This window comes from Trichechus manatus, unplaced genomic scaffold, assembly GCF_000243295.1.
Source record: "Trichechus manatus latirostris isolate Lorelei unplaced genomic scaffold, TriManLat1.0 scaffold00187, whole genome shotgun sequence".
Classification (NCBI taxonomy): Eukaryota; Metazoa; Chordata; class Mammalia; order Sirenia; family Trichechidae; genus Trichechus; species Trichechus manatus.
The window spans coordinates 4,195,041-4,208,876 of NW_004444123.1; the positions used below are offsets into that span (position 1 = coordinate 4,195,041).

Here is a 13,836-nt window from a genome sequence, read left to right on the forward strand (position 1 = left end):
CTGCTAACCGCACACCATCACAGAGCAGTGACTCTAAGTTATGCTGCTAACCGCACACCATCACAGAGCACTGACTCTAAGTCATGCTGCTAACCGCACACCATCACAGAGCAGTGACTCTAAGTCATACTGCTAACCGCACACCATCACAGAGCAGGGACTCTAAGTTATACTGCTAATCGCGCACCATCACAGAGCAGGGACTCTAAGTTCTAAATCTAGCGCCGACACAAGTTTGCCGGGCAAGCGCAGAGTTCACTTCGTCTTCCGGTTCATTCCTAAAACAAATGCCAAGTTGTTTCTTCAGAAAAAACATTCCTTGCTTAAAAAAGGTGGGGAGATCAGTACTAAAAGGGAGAAACCACAGAAGACCAGTGATGCATTTCTGTAGTAGAAGATTTTAAAAAATAAAGATTCCTGCTTTAAAGATTCTTAAAGAGACCTATGTTCAATACTGGCCTACTTGCCCAGGACCTAAAAGAAACTAGGCTATCGTGGTGAGAACCTCAATTATAAATATTTCTCATTTGCATTGTTAGAAAACAATTTTGCTTTAGTGCAGGCAACACACATACTATAGAGGAAGAATCAATAGCTAATTGAGAAGATCAAGCTATAAATGACTCGTACAAAAACATAATCTACCTAGGTTTTGGTTTCTTCGTCCACAAAATGGGAGAAAATTGGTGCTGTATGTAAACACTACTCAGTTATAGATCATTATAAAATTGTGAATAACTGCATGACACAAAATGGTGTTTTTCTTTAAATCCATTTAATAGCTTTTGCCTCCTCATCTCAGTCAGTAAATATTAAACTAAGCACTGACTGCCTAAATGCTGTACAGGAAGACATGGGAAGCACTTATTCAAAGTCTAAGGGCAGCAAACAGGTAATTAAATAACTCCAACCTGATTCATGCGCTTGTCCCAACATATTTTGTGATCTCCCTCACATACATACCAAGGACATCTTGCCATCTGGTGTGCTCAGAAGACATTCCATTGAATAGGGCATAGATAATCCCAATTTGGCCAGAAGACCAAGTGTCCAGCAAAGTACGGACACTTTCTAATAAACAAACTTGAAAGTCTTGGCAGGCCATTAAAGGTTAAAATAAATAATGTAATTAATGTTTAGAAGTCACAGAAATTACCAAATGGGCACACTTTGATTCACACATCCAAAAGCCTATTTGATATTCATAACTCGGTTTCCAAAAGATATCTCAACCTTGAAATTTCCAAAATACAACTCTTGATTCTCCCTCTCTACCTGGTTTCTTCTCCACTCTACTTCTCAGCAATGCACCCCTATCTATCCAGTTGTTCAAACTAAAACACCTGGAAGTCATTCTTAACTTCTACCTTTCCTTCTCCATCTCCCCCAATCAATTCATTAACAAGTCCTATCTAAGATAGTCTGGTAAAATAGAGGGCCAGCGAAAACAAGGGAAACCCTCAATGAGATGGATTGACACAAAAACATACTAATGATTATGATGATGGCGCAGGGCTGGGCAAACGTTTCTTTCCATTATACATAAGGTCATCATGAGCTGGAGACTACTCGACAGCAACCAACAATATCACCGAAGACACATCTCAAATACATCTCTTTCTCTCCATCTCTATTGCTACTACCCCAGCCCAAGCCACATCCTGTCTCACTGATGCACCACATTGGGAAAACCTGCTGCAGAAGACCTCTTTAAAGTGTTAAAAAGCAAAGATGTCACTTTAAGGGCTAAAGTGTGCCCGACCCCAGCCATGGTGTTTTCAATTGCCTCTTACGCATGTGAAAGCTAGACAATGAATAAGGAAGATCAAAGAATTGATGCCTTTGAATTACAGTGTTGGAGAAGAATATTGAATACACCACGGACTGCCAGAAGAATGAACAAATCTGTCTTCGAAGAAGTACAGCCAGAATACTCCTTAAAAGGATGGCAAGACTTCATCTCGCATAAAGGGACCGGTCCCTAGAGAAGGACATCATGCTCAAGGTAAAGTAGAGGGTCAGTGAAAAAGAGAAAGACCCTCAACAAGACGGACTGACACAGTGGCTACAACAATGGGCTCAAGTCTAACAAGGAATTGTGAGGATGGTGCAGGACCGGGCAGTGTTTCGTTCCGTTGTACACAGGGTCACTACGAGTCGGAACTGACTCAACGGCACCTAACGACAACAACAATTGCTCTTCCTTCTAAAAGTCCTGTTCTGTGACAATCCATTCTCCATCCAGCAGCTAGAGTGTTTTTAAAAGTGGCCAAGTTGTCTGTACCCTATTAACTTCATTAATTTAGAGGCATGGGATTAACAGTAAACTCAATAATTATCACCTTTTGAAACAGCTACAACTCTTCAATATCCTTTACCAATGAATAAGCGAAGCAAAGGCAAAACCAATTATAGACAAAAGTTATAAGTTTTGAAGCTGTTTAAGATTTGATATTCCTGAACTACAAATTCCAAGCCCACTCATTAAAAAATGCTTGTTTCAGACATTTAACTGCTTCAGCTATTACCTATAAGTTTACTCCTTAAGCAAAATCTGAGAGTATCTAAGAGGTAGGACTAAAGCTTTAAAACTCATAGTTTCCTCCCTCCCTTCAAGAAAGCTGCTCTGATGAAATGACAAGATACCTACTCATCTAGAGCAAAAAGTACAATCAGTTCCCAATGGAGGTTAAACCAGAACGACTGCTAAGGTTCCGTTCACCTCTGAGAAGTTCAACCAGATACCACCACAGTATGGTTACAAACTGAGTCGGAATCCACTTGATGGCAGGAGGTTTGGTTTTTTGGGGTTTAAGGTTATAAGAGATGCAATTAGTATCACCATTCCAGCAGGAGGAGTGTGTTCCCAAGAAATCTCTCACTATCATGTGAGCCTATCGTATTCAGCAAACCACACTGGGGGAAAAAAAAATAATCCCAGTAGGTTTCTTTAGGAAACTTGATCAAAATTACAGGATTTCTTAAATTCACCATAAGTCTCTTAAAAGCCCCATAAACAAATTTCTTCAGAGGAAAGTTCAAAAAGATAGACATAAAAAGTAGGCTTGAAACTGCTAATTAGTGAACATCCTGCTCAGATAAGTAGAGTTTATTTGTATAAATCTAGCCTGCCACATAAAACTTAGCAAAGCATTTAGGATCCTTGTTACTTATAATGCAGTAAAAGTAATGACACATTTTAATCTGCTCCTTTCATGTCCTTCAACGACATCCTCATAAACGAAGACTGTATGTCAAATTTAGAAATTATTGCAAACTAATTATTTTGGTTTATTCAATTTTTACAAACATGCATACATGTCCGTGTCTGGGAGTCAACCCAGCATTACTTTTCCACACAGATTTACACATTAGCTTTCCTAACAATAAATCTATCAACAATGTTCCATGTCACTGACACCAGTCACTGGCAACAAGAGCCAACAATCCTTCATGTTAAATCTGCATTTACTATTTACTGTCAAGGTATTAAAAATCCAGAATTCACTGACTTTAAATAACCCTTAAAGAATTTTAAACATAAATATACTAAAACAAAAACAAACAAAATATTAGAAAATTGATCTGCTAGTTGTTGTTGGTTCCCGTTGAGTCAATTCCGACTCATGGCGAATAGAACTGCTCCCCAGGGTTTTCAAGGTTGTGAACTTTCAGAAGCAGATCACCAGGGCTGTCTTCCGAGGCACCTCCGGGTGGATTCGAACCACCAACCTTTCAGTTAGTAGTCAAGCATTTAACCGTAGGTAGCATAAACATCACTGAAAGAGGCACAATCAGTAACTGGGGACAGGGGAGTAGGTGACTAGAAGACAACCAGCAGGTAATTTCTTCATTAAAACAATGATTCTGTTCACATGACCACATTCATGATACAAAGAATACTGTATCTGGTACCTGTTCTGGATTAAATGGTGTCCCTCAAAAAGATGTTTAAAGTTCTAACATCTAGCACCTGTGAACCTGACTTGGAAACAGGGTCTTTGAAAATGTTATCAATTAACATGAGGTTATACCGGAGTAGGGTGGGTCCTAATCCCATCTGGCATCCTTAGAAAAGAGAAGATAACAGAGACAGACACAGGAAGGATGCCATGTGACCCTGGAGCTACCAGGAGCTAGGAAAGAGGGTTAGGACAGATTCCTTCAAAGTCTCACGTGGGATTGACACAGCAGACACCCTGACCTCAGATTCCCATCCTCCAGAACTGTGAGACACTCAATGTCTGTTCCTATAAGCCACCCAGCGTGTGGTATTTTGTTACAGCAGCTCTAAGAAACTAAAACGGTACTATAATGTGATTTTAAAAAAGATACTGACTTCTGCTTTCACAAGAAATTTACTATCGCACTCTGGAGACACAGCACCACTGTATAACAACTGAACTCTGACTCACACAACACATCAACAAATACACGTATTCCAACTGTAGGAGAAAGGCTAAATACAAGATAGGGATAGGGTACGTAAGCAGCCTTAGGTCCTTGATGCCCTACCTTGAATAACGGGCTATGGTGAAAATTAAGGTAACAGATGTGAAAATACTCTGGAGAAAAACATCTCTTGATGCTAAACAAACACAAGGCATGAGCAAAAACACAGTTAAATTCAAGAATATCTCATTTGTTCAATATCTGGGTTTCAGTACAGTAATTCATGTAATTCAACAGTACTAGCATTAGGTCTAAACCTTCAAGAAGCAGAACAATCTATGACTGCAGAGCAGAAATCAGTTTTACATTCCAAAGTGGGTGGAATCCTCACTTACTGTCCTGAATGATGGGATTAAGACCAGGCAAACCTCTGTCGTATGTCTCAAGTTTATCTGCCAGCTCAGCCACAGCTCCAAATATCACAAAGAGAATAAAAAATTGACAACCTAGTATGAAATGACAATAATTGGGCTTTAATTATGATGACTTTACACCGTGCAGTATCCCCTCGTTTTGTCAGAACAACTGTCTCTTGACATTAGCAATCATATTCCACATCCTCGTCTGAATCTGGCTTGAACTTCTGGAAGTTCCTTGCAACTGTTTTTGAATGATCTTCACCAAAATTTTACTTGTGTGTGATATTAATGATATTGTTTGTTAAAACATCTCAATCAGTATTCCGTCACCTCCTGGAGATTTGTTTTTCACCATTCCCTTCAGTGCAGCTTGGACTTCTTCCTTCAGTACCATCAGTTCTTGATCATATGCTACCTCCTGAAATGGTTAAACATCAACCAATTCTTTTTGGTATAGTGACTCTGTATATTCCTTTCATCTTCTTTTGATGCTTCCGGCATCATTTAATATTTTCCCCATAGAATCCTTCAGTATTGCAACTCTAGGCCTGAATTTTTTCTTCAGTTCTTTCAGCTTAAGAAATGCCGAGCATGTTGTTCCCTTTTGGTTTTCTAACTCCAGGTCTTTTCACATTTCATTTTAATACTTCACTTTGTCTTCTCGAGCCGCCCTTTGAAATCTTCTGTTCACCTCTTTTACTTCATCATTTCTTCATTCAATTTAGCTACTCTTATGTTCAAAAGCAGTTTCTGAGTCTCTCCTGATATTCCATTTTGGTCTTTTCTTTCTTTCCTGTATTTTTAATGATCTTTTGCTTCCTTCATGCATGATATCCTCGATGCCGTTCCACAACTTGTCTGGTCTTTGGTCAATGCAGCAAATCTATTCTTCAGACAGTCTCTAAATTCAGTTGGGATATGGCTCTCATGGACTAGCTCTAATTTTCTTCAGCTTCAGCTTGAACTTGCATTTGAGCAATTGATGGTCTGTTTTGCAGTCAGCCCCTGGCCTTGTTCTGACTGACGGTATTGAGCTTTTCCATCGTCTCTTTGCACAGATGTAGTTGATTTGATTCTTGTGTATTCCATCTGGTGAGGTCCAAATGCATAGTCGCCGTTTATGTTAGTTAAAAAAGGTATCTGCAATGAAGAAGTCACTGGTCTTACCAAATTCTATCATGCGATCTCCGGCATCGTTTCTATTATCAAGGCCACGTTTTCCAATTACTGATCTTTTTTGTTTCCAACTTTTGCATTCCAATCACCAGTAATTATCAATGTATCCTGACTGCATGTTTGATCAATTTCAAGACTGTGGAATTTGGTAAAAATCCTCTGTGTGGTTTAAAGTCAGGAAAGATGTGTGTCAGGGTTGTAATCCTTTCACCATACTTATTCAATCTGTATGCTGAGCAAATAATCCGAGAAGCTGGACTACATGAAGAACACAGCATCAAAACTGGAGGAAGGCTCATTAACAACCTGCGATGTGCAGATGACACAACCTTGCTTGCTGAAAGTGAAGAGGACAGGAAGCAGTTACTGATGAAGATCAAAGACTAGAGCCTTCAATAGGGATTACACCTTAACATAAAGAAAACAAAAATCCTCACAACTGGACAATAAGCAACATCATGATAAATGGAGGAAATTAAAGCTGTCAAGGATTTCATTTTACTTGGATCCACAATCAACACCCATGGAAGCAGGAGTCAAGAAATCAAACAACACATTGCACTGGGCAAATCTGCGATCTCTTTGAAGTGTTAAAAAGCAGAGATGTCACTCTGAGGACTAAGCTACGCCTAACCCAAGTCATGGTGTTTTCAACTGCCTTGTATGCACGTGGAAGCTGGACAATGAATAAGGAAGACTGAAGAAGAACTGATGCCCTTGAATTATGGTGTTGGAGAACAATACTGACTATACCATGGACTGCCAGAAGAATGAACAAATCTGTCTTCGAAGAAGTACAGCCAGAATACTCCTTAAAAGGATGGCAAGACTTCATCTCGCGTAAAGGGACCGGTCGCTGGAGAAGGACATCATGCTTGGTAAAGCAGACAGTCAGTGAAAAAGCAGAAGACCTTCAATGAGATGGACTGACACAGTGGCTGCAACAATGGGTTCAAACACAGAAACAATTGTGAGGATGGTGCAGGACCAGGCAGTGTTCCGTACTGTTGTACAGAGAGTGGCTGTGAACTGGAACTAACCTGACTGTACCTAACAACAACCATTATGATGACTACAGCAAAATCCAATAGATACAATCACCTCAAACAAACAACAACAACAAAAAACCCAAACTCACTGCTATCGAGTCGATTCTGACTGATGGTGACCCTGTAGGAGAGGGCAGAACTGTCCCATAGGGTTTCCAAGGCCATAAATCCTTACAAAAGCAGACTGCCACACAAGGGCAGATTAACCAGTAAGCAAGGTACGCAGGAGCTTAACTGTGTTTACTTTCTAATCTGTAGTGCAGAATTTCACATGGGTTTCACCTCATCATACCTAAAACTCCAGAATGTAACAAGAGCACTATCCCCTTCAGGATATCAGCTGATTAGCCACAGGGGGCAGCAAAGTTAAGAGAATGGAAAGTAAATAGCAGGAGGTGATGTGAGGGCATGAAATGTTAATAGGCTAGGTAATGAGCCATGAGGATCCGAGAGAAAAGGACAAATTCTCAATTAACGAATTAAATCAATAGACAGATAATGCTAAACCAGTGATTCTCAACCCTGGCTGTGCATTAGAATCACCTGGGGAGCTTTTAAAATGACTAATGCATAGGTCCTACTGTAACCAATTAATTTAGAATCTCTTGGGTGGAGCCCAGACATTTTTTTTTTTTTAAAGCTCTCCAAGTGTACAGCCAGGATTGAGAACCACAGTGTTAAACAAATAAAAATAAGAATAAACGACTCTCTACCCCCAGCTATTAATAATTTTAAAAGTTAAATTTAAAAAATGAAGCCCAAAAATCTGTTGTTTCCCAAGTGTATTGGTTTTGTTGATAAGCCAGTCTTTGATCCACAGAGAGGCAGTAACTCATAAAACACTCATTCATTTTCATGAATTTATCAAGGAAAAATGTTAGTCTTGCAGGTAAAAATGATTAAACTGAAGTTCAAAAGGGTTAACTAACTGCCTAAAACAACTGTGAGTATAAACAATGCAGGAACAGAACTTCAGTCTACTTTTCACAGAACTGTGATCCAGCCCAACGGTCACACTACTTTACTACACACATTTCACTGGATTATCTCTTTATTCAGTTAGACACTTGATAAAAACAATCCAATATTTAAGGATCAGAGATGATAATAAAATGAAAAGGAGAAAAAGTTATCCTAACAGGAATTCTGAAGATGTTACAGACTTAAAGTTCTTCTTTCATGTGAAAACTAGCAATGGACACTATTTAGCAATTTCTCTATATTTTAAAAAAGTAAAAAAAAAAAAAATTAAAAATGTCTTCCAGAAAATAGTCCTAAAATGATTCCAATGCTCTATCCTTCTATAAACAAGCATTCTTCTTGAGCATATTCAGATTAACATACTTTCTTAACATTTCAGCTTTTCCTTAATGCCATCCCAATCACAAAAGGGGGTCTGAGGTTGAGGAACTTTGAGAAGATCTATAAACCTTAAAAACTGGGTAATAATCCACTCTTCCCTCCCCGCCAATGTTGAGCTAGTTGTGAAACTTCATGTGATGTCAGTGTCCTTGTTCCATAAGGAGCTCTGGTGGCCCAATGGTTAAGTGCCTGGCTGTTAACCAAAAGGTTGGCGGTTCGAACCTACCAGCCACTCAACAGAAAAGAAGATCTGGCCACCTGCTCCAGTAAAGATTTCGGCCTAGGAAGCCCTATGGGGCAGCTCCACCCTCTCCTACTGAGTCGATTCTGACTCATGGTGACCCCATGTGTTACAGAGTAGAACTGCTCCATAGGCTTTGCTTGGTTGTAATCTTCACAGAAGCAGATCACCAGACCGTTCATCCAGGGCGCTACTGGGTGGGTTCCAACTGCCAGTCTTTTGGTTAGTTTGTTGCTATTGCTGTGTGCCGCTGAGTCAACTTCACTCACAGTAACCCTAGAGAGCAAAGCAGAACTGCCCCATAAGGTTTCCCAGGCTGCTATCTTTACGGGAGCAGATTGCCAGGTCTTTTCTCCCCCAAGAGCCACTACTGGGTTTGAACCACTAACCTTTCAGTTAGCAGTCGACCACCTTAACCATCACACCACCAAGGCTCCTTTGTTGGTGAAGAATACTGACTATACCATGGACTGCCAGAAGAACAAACAAATCTGTCTTGGAAGAAGTACAGCCAGAGTGCTCTTTGGAGCGAGGATGGTTAAGACTGTTCTCACAAACTTTGGACATGTTATCAGGAGGGACCAGTCCCTGGAAAAGAACATCATGCTCGGTGAAGCAGAGGGTCAGCAAAAAAGAGGAAGACCTTCAATGGGATGGACTGACACAGTGGCTGCAACAATGGGCTCAAACACAGAAATGACTGTGAGGATGGTGCAGGACTGGGCAGTGTCTCATTCTGTTGTACACAGGGTCACTATGAGTAGGAATCGACTTAGCAGCACCTAACAACAAAAGACAAACGCAAACCTTCTGTGCCACCCAGGGACAAAATTTTTTTTTCATTAAAGGTAGGCAAGGCACTTCAATCAACATTGCTATTCACTGTTCTCAATATCTCAACCGGGACCCGGTTTCTAAGAACAAACCAAAAAGAATCTGTGTGATACTTGAGAAGTTCTTGACCTCATCTGAAGGGGACTTCAATCTCGAAACTAGTTTCTGTTCTTTGTCACTTACCGGCTATCACCTATGAAAAACGCACATCTATACAATTCTACTGGTTGAGTCAATTTCCTCGCTTGGCAACAAATTTCTATCTATATCTTTTAATACTTTAAAGAGTCTGATTATATATGAAATCACTTTAAATATACTTAGGAAAGTTTACTATTTAAGTAATGCTATTGTGAATCCTTCATTTAAAAAATACTTTAAATCTGGATTTTCAAATATCAAAAAGAATGGGAACTAACATTCTTTGCCTATTTTTAGGTACTTTATATTATTTTGCTTAACCCCCACAATCCTGGAAAGATAGAAGGTATTATCCCCATTTTACAGATAAGGAGAATGACTCAAAGATTAAAATTTTACCTTTGACCCAGGACTGATCCCAATGACCCAACTCTATCAAAAACTGCTTCAAAAGCATGGACAAGTGAAAAAAATGAAATTATCTGAACTAGGTCCCAGTGTCAGTTGCAACACTATCCAGATAAATAATCACAGGCATGAACCCAATCTGTTTAAGCCTCAACTTCCTCATCAATATAATGAGAATAATTGAGTCTTAAAGTATGAAGTTTGTAAAAATACACTGAGCCAGGGACGTTACCTTAGGAGGTGTCAAAAAGCAGGGGATTGAGTGTTACACATTTTTGGATTGTTTTACTTGGTACAAAGAGCAATGATATTTTTATAATAAAAAATAAAAGGGTAAAATAATTTGAAAATGCTAAAATGTTACATAAATATAAGGTATCAACTACTATACCAAACCAATCCTTCCAGAAACTTAACAAAATAGATTAGACAGACTAAAAACTTCCTACTGTCTCTAACAGAGACTTATTAAAAGTTAAAAATCTCCTTATTCTTAGTTAACAGGTGAAAAGTTTGAAGTAGAAGAATTAAGCCCTATGCTAAAATACATTTAAATACTGGAAAATGACTGAGTACATGCTCCTGGCTGCTAACCTAAAGGTCGGCAGAGTTCAAATACACCAGCCGCTCCTTGGAAACCCTATGGGGCAGTTCTACCGTCCTTACAGTGTTGCTATGAGTCGTAATTGACTCGACGGCCAACAGGTTTAGTGTTTTTTTGGTTTAGTACCTAGCTCCCAGAGACGCTTTTAGGGTTAATAACAATAAGAGACACTGTTCTGAGAAAAAAAAAAATTAAAGCTATACAGTATGAGGGTAGTTTAATTTTTAGGACCCATATAAGAGTTTCTCGTTTAAAAAAAAAATCCTTTTAACAAGGCCTGTTTATTAAATACTTTCTATAACAAAACAGAAGGAGCCCCGGTGGCGCCGTGGTTAAGCCCTAGGCTGCTAACCAAATAGATGGCAGTTTGAACCCACCAGCCATTCTGAGGAAAAAAGATACGTCAATCTGCTTCCATAAAGATGACAGCCTTGGAAACGCTATGGGGCAGTTCTACTCTGTCCTACAGGGTCACTATGAGTCAGAATTGACTCGATGGCAATGGGTTTTGGATTTTTTATAGCAGATAATTTATTCTGAACATTTTCACCATGAAATTCCTGTAATCCACTTACTAAATGATTTTGCACAAATGAACTTCTTATAGATGAAAGGCTGGATTATTTTCTTAATCCTTACCCATAGTACAGAATGCTTTAAGGAAACTAGCTGGCACCTTTCCACTTTAGACTCACGTGGACAAAGTGTAACATAAGAAGGTTGGAATAAACACTTGAAAGATCTTGGATACACACAGACATCTGAATCACTCCATAGCAAGACTGTATTTCAGAGCAGGAAGAAAAATTCTCTTTCATACACATACCAAAGGGCTTTTTCCACTGGTTTCTGTTGAGGCCACAAACGGAAAAAAAGTGCTACTGACAAAAACACAACGCTGTGGTAACAAGAACCTGCCAACAGACCGAGAGACGCAATTAAACGAAAAAAAAAGAAAACAAAAACACTTTTCAAGCATTTTTGAATCTGGAATACAAGTAGTCTTTCCTACTAGTGAGGAATCCAAGTAAGGGTCTTATTTCCCTAATTAATATATATTTATCTTGAATGCAGAACTTTCCTTATGAGGAATACTATATTTTCATGCAAAATATCTAGAATTAACCTAAAGTTTCAATTTACTTTTGTTCTCTCTGTACTAGTAACCAAACACTATAAATAAAAAATGCAATGGCACTTTCAGCTTGTTGAGCCATAGATCAGATAACTTAGATGATTAGTAACTATGCATATTTCTACTAGGCTTTTAACAGTAACAGGTATTAAAGCTGCATCTCCTGGCTTGGAACCAACCATGTTTGATATTAAAGTAATTTAATACATAAAAGTGGATAAAATATTAATAAGTACAACACTAAGGAACCACAATATCTTACTAAAAAGCACTATCAAATATGAAAAATGCTAGCACTAAGCCTTCAAACTGCAAAAATAGACAATTTAATGAAAAAAATTAATAGAATAAAAATAACTATGATGTTTTAATTAAATTTAAAATCCATGAATAGCAATACAATGTGCTAACAGGTAAGATGCTATTCTTTTACAGCTATCACCAAACCCACTGCTGTCGAGTCAGTTCTGACTCACAACGACTCTGTAAGGACAGAGTAGAATCGCCCCATAGGGTTTCCAAGGAGCCGCTGGTGGATTCAAACTGCTGACCTTTCAGTCAGCAGCTGAGCACTTTAACCACTGCACCACCAGGGCTCCTTTCTAACTCTGACATCACTCAAGAATTAAAGTCCTGGCAGCGCCTACAATCGTGGCCTACCACTACCATGCGTAAAGCTTTAACCGTTTTTGTACGCTAAAGAGCAATCAAACGAGAAACGTGATAGCAGCTGTTATGCATGTCTTAACGAAAACCTCAAACGCCAGACTGATTCTGCTGTAGGGTGTCCTTGATTCAGAAGCACCTCAAAAGGCAGGGCAGTTCTGAAGGGTTCCAGAGCTCTTGGGGGCCAACTGTGATTTGATCTGGGGTTTTCTTTACACTCCTTGCCAAACTACGACTGGATACTTACGCCCAAAGACAAATCACAATCAGACTGGCCTGGAAGGGGATGCTGGAGCTTTTTCGATAAACTGAAAAATCTGCCGAATATTGTTTTCGTACGAACCTTTAATTTCCCGGCCTTGCAAAGAGAGAGGTTTACATGTCTAGGACATTATCATCTATTTGTTCCATCATGATGCCTACCTCATAAGAAGAAACGTTAAAATGATAAAATTAAGAGGTAGCCATTCACAAAGAATAAACAAGACCGCCAGAAAACAACTTAATTAAAATCCTGTAAACCTAGTGGCAAGAGAAAGTGCACGGAGAGCAAGCTGAATTACTCCCGGGATCGCTGCTTGGCGAAGCTAGCTCCCAGTCCGCTGCAGAGCGACACAATCTACTCCTTCACACTTCCCCAAACTTCCTGGGCATGTCTTCTCGGACAATACGGTATTTTCAGTCCTTCTAGTCTTTGGGCTAAAGGTAACACTGAACCCTAATAACCCAGGAAATAGAAACTACACTGGTGAGATTTTTAGGCTTTTCCTTTACAAACAAATCTAAAGGCAGCTAACTCTTCCCGGGTTTGCATGAGCATTCCGGTCTGCAGGACCTTTAGGGACGCTCAGCGGGCGGGAAGTTAGGGATGAGGTGGGTACAGACGGCTGTGCGACCGGAAAAGTAAAGGACTAGTCCAAGCGGCCGAAAGAGGCGCGGGGACTCGGAAAGCAGAGGTCGGCAGGTAAGGGCGTAGCTGGCTAAATTCAGACGGGGAAAGGCGAGCCTGGGCGAGGGCACAGGAGGAGAGTTACGATCCCAAAGGCAGGTAAGCGAGCCCCAGGTGGAGGGCTGCCTGCTAGGGTGCTTGCCTCCCCTAAGCTGGGGAGGCGGGGGAAATTAGGAAGTAAGGAAAGCAGCAAGACTCAGAACCTCCGAAGCTGTCTGAAAAACAAGGGGGCGCACACGCCGGAGTCCCAGCGAGCCGAGGGCCAGCCGGGGACGCGGTCCGGCCCCCGGAGCGGCGCTCACCTCGGAGCTGGGGCAGGGGGTGCAGCTCCGCCTGGCTGCCCTGGCTGCGGAACTGCGACGAGCCCTGCGAGCGCCTCTGCCGCTGCGCCTTGCGCACCGATTTCCTGGTGAAGCCGTCCACTTTCTCCGAGGCCGAGATGGCGGCGCTGGCAGTCCCC

The 13,836-nt window shown here is 40.4% G+C and overlaps 1 protein-coding gene across 1 annotated transcript in view; it reads right to left on the minus strand.

The window, feature by feature from the left end:
* PPP2R5A (protein phosphatase 2 regulatory subunit B'alpha) overlaps positions 1 to 13,830 on the minus strand; it is a 100,326-nt gene extending 86,496 nt beyond the window's left edge. Inside the window, exon 1 of the mRNA XM_023741731.1 lies at positions 13,679 to 13,830. The gene's annotated coding sequence lies outside the window, so the exon portion shown is untranslated. The remainder of the gene's footprint in view (positions 1 to 13,678) is intronic.
* Between the last annotated feature and the right edge of the window lie 6 nt (positions 13,831 to 13,836).